This window comes from Anopheles coustani, chromosome 2 (genome assembly GCF_943734705.1).
Source record: "Anopheles coustani chromosome 2, idAnoCousDA_361_x.2, whole genome shotgun sequence".
Taxonomy (NCBI): domain Eukaryota; kingdom Metazoa; phylum Arthropoda; class Insecta; order Diptera; family Culicidae; genus Anopheles; species Anopheles coustani.
In genome coordinates this window covers 93982156-93991033 of record NC_071289.1, presented here as the reverse complement: position 1 = coordinate 93991033, position 8878 = coordinate 93982156, and positions in this window count along the sequence as shown.

Here is an 8878-nt window from a genome sequence, read left to right as displayed (position 1 = left end):
TAATCTGTGCACCACGTGGACTTTACCACGTGGTTCTGGGCTCTTGTAAAGTATTTTAATTTTTACTTTACGAATTAGTACCTTCTTCGAGGTGCGTTCAAAATAAATTTAGAGCGTGCCATTAAGTTTTTGTTTAGATCGAATGTATATTTCTTCATCAAACATTGCACTACACTAATCTGTTAATCGTATTAACTTTGTTCCACCAGTTTCAGTAGCAATTTTGAAGGGGAGTAAAATTCTCCACTAAACGCTCCAGAATGTGTGGGTTTTGTATTACAGTAATAACTCTGGTTTAGATTTAACAGCTGAAACGATCATTTGCTTAAAATAATCATTGTTGATTTACTGTTGATGTATTTAACCACATATTCTCGAAATTAGTGCTTCGAAATAATTCCTTCTAATGCCGTGAGAATAAAAAGAAAATTGTAAAGAATTAAAGAGATAACAGGAAATATAGATAGAGAAAGAGACATACAGAAATGGGTAAAGATGAGAAGCGAATGCATAAAGGATCCGAATAAGTTCAAGAAGAATCACCCACAGAAAACACTTACGCGATGAGTCAAATAGATTTGAAAAACTGGCATGTATCGATGAGCATAAAACTGTAAAAAAAATGTGATTTTACTATGTTGGTGTTGTTCAAAGAGTTGTATCTACTTGTTAGTATTGCAAACTTTCTTTTTCTCATCTTATTGCCTTGGCCTGTACACATTCCGTTTTTTATTATATTTAAACGAACGAAATGCTTCGTTATAACGGTGGGACGTAGAAATCTTAGAGCACGAGATGCAGACGGAGAGCCACAGTGATAGATGAATCTGCTCCGGGAAGGGAAAAAGGATTTGGTTAAGAAACACTAAGAAGGTGAGAAAGATCGAGGATTGCTAAAGTCCGAGAACTCAGTGATCACATTAGAGCTGGATTGATCAATCCTCTCCTTTTGCCGCCTCTTGCTGTCCCACGTGCTACGTTAGATTACTGCAACATACACTTTTAATAAATTCAATTTGTTACAGCTTTCATCGTCAGGTGTGTATGATTTTAGGATCACTGGTATATGATAGCAGAGATAGATATAATTTGCTGATATTCGATCGAGTTTATTCTATCTATGCGACTGCTGGTGCTATGTGAATGAATGAAATGCAAAAGGCGATTAATTGTTAGCTTTTATCAACTTGTGTTTATTTTTAAGATCTTCCTTATATAATTTCGAAAGCCATCACTTGTTTTTGTATCTTGTGTATGTGTACGTGTTTCCCATAGTTTTCGTAGTGTCTCTCTTGCTGTCGTTACTTTTCCGTCTTTTCGCTATGCGATACAATCCGTGTCGCATAAGCGTTGCCTTATTCCGCCTTTATACATTTTATTAGAACCCAAAACATACCTCACTATTACCCGCAGGCCTGTTATACTTTCTTCTTCATTGCGTGAGAGCAAAAGTGGCTTTTATTTAAACGAAAACTTGCATCGAGCTCTGGGGATTTGGATTTGTTTTGTTTTGTTATAAACAATATAATAACGAGACTAATTTCCAACGAAACTCATCATGGATTTTCGAGCCAAACGATGAATCAGTAAATTGCTCATTGCAAGATAGCTGAATAACGGTGTTGTGCAGTTCTATACTCAACATAATGTTTCTTATTGCATTTTCGATATTATTCAAACACACGCGACTGTTTACGGCGATCGCTGAGAGTGACGACAAACGACAACTACTGACACTACAGTGATTACCATTGTTACCGAATCCTTCGGTATGTGTGAGTGTGTGTTTGTCAGGATAGTTGTGTGGTCGTGTTTTTAGTAGAAGGTGTCGGTTTCTTAATTTTCATAGCACTGAACTTCTAATTATTGAAGAGAGGATTACTTTTCTCCGTTGTTTTTTTCTTTTTTGTTTGTTTGTTCTGTTTACTTTCATTTAACTTCTCAATAACTTCAAAATGGACTTACGATTAAATGCAACAATTTACACGGTTTTCTTCTATCGTTTTCTGTCGATTTGCTTGATAGTTTCTGTTCTTTTTCTTCCTTTCCTTTTTTTTGAGGATAAACGTACCGATCTACTGCACACAATATCTCCTCTCGCAATGTTTTGTTCTTGTTATGCTTCAACTTTGTGTATGTGTGTACGTGGTTCTGTGTATTTCGGACTGTCTGTACTGTTTTTGGTGTATTTATGTACTTTCTTAGGTTTTTTATTTTGTTTTGCGAGTTCACTTTGGTGTATGGATCAGTTATATGTTATTTGTGTTTTCTTTTCAATTTTTATTACACGTCCTTTATGTGACAAGAACTACAATAGAATCAAGCGCATATGCTCAGCTATTTGTTCGTTTTTATTCGATTGTTTCGATCAAGTATCAACATCAAGAGTTCAAAGAAAAATTAACTGCTTACCTTTTGAAAGAAGACAGTTAACAGGATTGAGTTTTACTTTTGCTAGGCGAAAGGGAGTTTCGAACTGAAAGATTTTAATTCACCAATATGTTTATACCTTCAATTGCAGCATTCTGTAAGCCGACCCCCTCATTTCTGTCTGCAACTGGCATGTTGTTTTTTTGCGTCTTATGTTAACCCTCAAGAGTCGATCATTTAGTCAATCGACACAATACTTTTCCCGAAAGAAAGTTGTTAGCCACGTGTTATCAAATTTTCCCAATAATAGCACTATAATGCACAATGCGTGTAGCAGAATTTAGCGTTAATGTTTGTAGTTGAGGGAGTTTTATATTATCCACTTCATTTGCGAATACTCCGGATGAATCAAGCCGATAATCAATAGAAAACCCAAGAAAGCTCAGCATAAGTAGGTGGAGTAAACAGAATCCTGCCTCTAAAATGGATCGACTCACTTTCGACAACACACACACACGCACACACACGCACGAACGCACGCACTCACACATACACACATACACACACACACACATTTAGCATGTCGGTTAACAAAAACCAATGCATATGGTATTCTGTTTCACTTTGAAGGAATGTTCTTGAGTTTGCACTTGATTTGCATTGAGTTTGCCTCATGCTGAATGTTCCAACGAACCATCGTGTGGGTTACGTATGCTCACCTCTTAGCCATTCTTAATCTTACATTATTTGTTCTGATCTTTTGCTTCTGCATTGTGGGGCTTTAACTTTCCTCTAATAGCTCCTGACTTTTGTTCTTCCGCATGCTCGATCATCAACAATAACCGTTCCTGTCTTGCTGTTGTTAAAGTTTTCGTTCACTCCAATACCGTTTACGCGCTCTTTTTTTCGGCTTTTATAATTGATACAAGAGAAATTGAGGAAAAATATATACTGTACAACAGAGTGCTCTAAATGCGCCCTTCCTGTCGAGGTGGTTCCTGACGAGCCTTTCCTATGATTTTGCGAAGATTCAAAGTCATTTCGTTTCGTATTTCACGTACCACATATCGAGAGATGTTATTTTTTTAGTTCCATCTATTCATTTCTCATCTGCATTTCTTTAGATGCAGATGATCCAGGGATGATGCTCTGTTATGTTAATTCTCTGCTGCGTTAGCTTTCAATGCTTTTTTCTGAAGTCGGGCAGGATTATCTTGCAAATTCACGCCAGGTGTCGGTCGTACTCACCATCTTCCTATACACTCTTCCTTCGCATCGCAAGTGATCTGCTTCCAATCAGTGGCAAGTGAAATCAGCGTGAAGTAAATTTAATGTGTGTTTTGTTGTTGCCATGTTGGTGTGTCAAAGGACACTGCGTGTATGTGGTGCCTTGAGTATGCATTAAAGACTTTCGTTTGTAATATGATCTTGTTCGGTCAGGCTACCCTCGGGCTTATACTTTGTTCAGATCTCAATTGTTTCATTTTTCACTTTTGGTTTTTAACTCGCTTCCGTCAACCAGCACGCACCCTAGAAGATATATAGTTTGCACTAAATAACTATTTAAGTGAATAGGCTATATTTTTGTGTTTTTTCTCGCTTTTTCGTTTTAGTTGCTATGTGTATAATATATATATATATTATATACATATACATATATGCCTATACATACATGTATATATATATTTCCTTACAGTAATAACTATCAACCAGCAAATATTCTGTTTTGTTCGCAGTAACTTTGCTATTCCTTGCCATCCTTCTTTCTTGAAATGTTTCCTTTGTTCTGCACTCATGTGTTGATCAATCGTGTTCCGGTTGTTTGCAACAACCACACACCGGACTGCTATTACAGTGCATGTTTTACTAAAACAAGTTGTCCCTCATTTGCATCTTTTATCTTTTGGTTTTATGTTTTTCCATACATTGCATCTTTGCTGGCTTTCTTACTTATGCATATGCACTCTTCAAACAATATTCCGACTTGCTTGCGTCCCTCTCTTACACACTATATTCTTGCTGTTAGGCAACATCCGGTCCAGATCGTTGATGGACTAGTGCATCACCGTTGCACACCTTTCCTCCATTTCTTTATTCTTTTTTTTTTAATACAATATCATTTAACTAATTATTTGCTTAGATGTTATCGCTCCGATTCACCAAGTTCCTACCAACTCTCATGTACAACTGATACGGGGAGGCGGAAGGGGGGATTTCGTTTTGTATCGTTTCGTGCTGTTAGTATATTCGTTCACATGGAGTAGACCTTTAATAGCAAAACAAAAAATTCCAACCAAGCATACGCGAAGTTAAAACCTTCAATACCTCGCGAGGCGAGATGGCGAAAAAGAAACCTTCATGCATGTGCCATATACTGTTCACGCACCGCTATATGTTCGTTAGATTTTTTTTTCTTACGACGACCTACGCAGACAACCATGCTTCTTGGCATGCTAAACAATTGACGTAACAGTGTTATACAGTATTCTTTTTTTCCAGTGTGTCTAACTATTCTTTGAAGATATACCCGATGAATCCGACAGTAACACAAACAGCTTTTTATGGCACACGCGTAGATAAGAAAATGTAGAAAAACGAATTTCAACCAATAATGATAATGTGATAAGAGCACATTCAATAAAGTTTTTGCTAAGAATTACACATAAAAAAGATGAATCTTCTATGCTCCTTTAATTTAACAACAGAATTTCTGAATGATGCGTAGTCGGAGCAGATAATAGAGTCCTTGCTTACAACGCATACACATTTGCTCTCTAGAGCAGGGATCGGCACACGTTTTTCAAAAAGGGCCAGATGATTAAAGAGAAACCGAAGGCGCGGGCCGGATACTTTAAACGATGCTTCAATGTTTTAAAAGTAATACCCTCTGTAATGGAAAGTGGAACTTTCTAAATAGCAAAGTTGCATAAAAGGTGGTAAAAGATAAAATATTTAAAATGTTATCGATCACATGTAACAGAAACACCTCGTTAAACAATTATCATCTTCATTTTTGGGAAGAAAATAAACCTGACATCGTGAACAAATTCGATAAAAATTGGGATGGGTTTTTAGTATGAAGCACTTAAATATTCTTACGGGCCGGATAAAATCATTTGGCGGGCCGGATTTGGCCCGCGGGCCGCACTTTGCCGACCCCTGCTCTAGAGGGTTGAATTGTATAGTTCAGGGTACCAAACTTATTTGAAAACACAACTTCCGTCGGTGTTCCTTATACTCTCTTGATTCTAATGACAGATTGATTGACTCGCGGAAACTAAAATTAATAAACCAGACGACTACAGCAGATGCCACGGAACGTTGAGACAAAATTTTAACATTAAACATTGGAATAAACATGGAAGAAATGCATGCTAAAGAAAATCTTGTATTGTCTACGCATATTGGCAGCGTGTTCAATAAAGACAGTCCGTGTGTAAGTGTTTGTGGTCACTACCGCTCTTGTGTGTATATTGTTTTTGTGTCGATTTATCACCTACTCTAAAATAGACTATGTTTTACTATTGTAATATCCCTTTTTTTCACCCGCACACTTATTTTTTTGTCTGTTTATACTTCTGTTCTTAATCGTCTCTATTCCACAACTCCATCGAGACAAATAGAGAGCGCGAGAGAGTGTGTGTGTTTGCGTGTGAGATTTTTTATTTCTTTTAAGTTTTAAGAGACGTTTGTTTCGATTTAATTATTATCACACATTTTCTTGAACAATATACTATATGACGCTGAACTGTTTTGTGTTTGCTTTGCAATAGTTGGTTGGGTTGTGTTTGTGGTTTTCTTGTTGTTTGCAAATTTACGCCTAACGATTTAAATGTAGTATGTATAGGAGTTTTCCCCGTTCCAAAGTCCAAGCATAATGCGATGGCGTGTTATTTCGTTTATACCAGAGAGCAGAGCAGATCGAAGCACTGAGCTGAGCTCAACCGCGAATGTTTCACGTTTCTTGCTGGCCTGCGCTTACCCTCTATCAGCAAGGTTCGCAAGCTGCAAAATTAAATCGTTAGCTCTTTAGGGAAAAAAGAAATGTTCGTCGAAAGTATCGGCAGGAAGCAAATGTCGTTAAAACATTGCTTAGCTTCGTGGACGAGCAAAGCTTCGTCAAACTTTTTTACCAACGGCTACCTGCCATTAACTTGAGCTTGATTGCCCTGACATGCCCTGTTGTGCATCTACAAGTAACCAATGCGGTCTCGAACAATGTTTCAGATATTTGAAGCCTGTTGCTGTTGCTTTTCTCTGTTTGAGCCAGGGATTAGTTTGTTTTTGCATTGGCCCTGTGGGCGTTGGCGCACATCAGCCAAGAATGGTATTATACCGAGTCGAAACGAAAGTAAGGTTAAGAAGTGTGCAAACCATCACAAACAGCTTTCTTTGGGTTCGTTGATATCTGTTATCTCCACGCACGACGATCTTGAAGTAAGTACAGAGGTGTTGCCAGCGGATGATGTTTCTGGTCTCGGCTGTCCAAAGTGACAACCATTCCCTTTCGTGTTCCTTTGAGTGCATCCTGCGTAATGTATTTCACTGGCATGAGTTCTTGATGGTTATGGAGTACTAGTACACGCGGCATCTGTAAGAAATTGTAAACATTAGTACCTAAAATTTCTGGAACATATGATTGACTGATCGTGTGACAAAGATGCAAGGTAATTCGTGTGTCGTGTTGTGATAGATGGTGGTGTAATGTTCTTGTTTCAACACATAAATAATACATACTCACTTTAAAATATACGGATGGCTAAAATAAACAACCAAAGCTCGACCAGTTGGCAAAGTGACAGATTAAGATCGGAAAACACGTTTCGATAGGCACTTAACTATCCCTACCATTTGTGTTTACGATGGATGTTAGAACGCAATGGCAGCTCGTAATTATCAAAGTGAAATCGATAGCCTATCTGTTGATGAACTCGTAAGCTTGTGAAAAGTTTGCACTGCCTTATAAAATAATTGAATTCGAAGCATACAGTATACAATTGCATACGTAGGATTAGCTCTTTTCTCTTCACAGTTCTGCATGCTGAATTGCTGAAGCTGAAATGAAAACAAGCACGCGTAGGTTCATTGTGCTCCAGGGAATCCACAGCATAGTTAATACTTGTTATGCCTGTGTACAACACAACACACTACGGCACAACCGACTGCGGACGATCCATCCTATCTGCCCCTGACTTGAAGGGGCATTCATTAGCCATGCGATCGCCTTAGAAACCGAAGTAACCTGTGATGGTTGATGCAACCACAATCAGTAAAATACTAAGACATACCAGAATTATGATCTTCTTCTGCACGGTTCGATGCACAAAACGGGGTAGAAAACAATGCAGATCGAAGATGGCCATGTCGGTAGGCAAAAAGAAAAGAAATGACAGAAGACAAAAGAAAAGAGAATAGAAACCACACACCAACCAAAGGTTTTATCTGCTACAGTAACCGAGATGCTATCATTACAAACATAAAACCCAAAAGTTTGCTATAAAATAAAAATAAAACGAAACATACACTAGGCGGTTTTTAGGACCAAACGATACTTCCACTACAAATCATAAAACAATCCCTGGAAAAATTGCCAATGCGTTGCTACTCAATATTTGGTCCACAACTACACTGTGCTCTACCAGGGAAAACTAGATTAAAACGGGAAACATTACGCATGTAATGTGTTTTTGCACTGTATACATTTTGTTGAATGAATATTATTTTATTGGCATTGTATTTAAACAGATAAAAAAAACACTTGCTCATTTATAACTACAAACATCTTCTTTCCATTGCCGAACAGTCGAACAGGTGGTATTGTCGAACACTTCATAGAGTTTCACGAAGATAAAACCATAACTACAAACGACTATTAGTCTATGGCCCACAAATGCGTGCGCCTCTTCTGTCTTTCTATCCTTTCCAACGCGTCAGCTTCTTATACAGCAACAACTGAAGACCATCTAGTAGATTTCTTTCGCAAAAGTTAACGAAAAGAATAATCTTAATCTGTCGTGACTCAGAATCAAAATTACGAATACAAAGTTTTGTATCCCTGAAGTCTACATTAAACCAAAAAAAAAAAGTTGAACTTCCTAAGTTTTCAAGCATAGGTAAAGAACTATTAGAATTCATCAGAATACTTGTTAATGGTTTCACAATCGAATAACGTTGTTTGCATTCAACGGGAGGTAAGAAAGAAAATTTAAGAGCTAGGATTCAAAAGAAATTTTTCTGTCACACTGGCTCAAAACAAATCGTCCACTTTCTGAACTATTCGGAGCTTCCTGCTATTGGTACTACTATTTGGCTAGAAAACTTTTGATGCTTTTTAAATCTACTTGTTTTGCAATACATACGGGAAACTAGAAGAAAGCCCATCTATTGCTTGTGCTAGATGTGCTTTTCTATGAAGAAAAATTCCGCAATCATTCGATCAAACTGACTGAGACAGAAAAAAACGTGTATGGGTAGGTGGGAGTGTATGTTGAAATCTCATTGAGGTGTG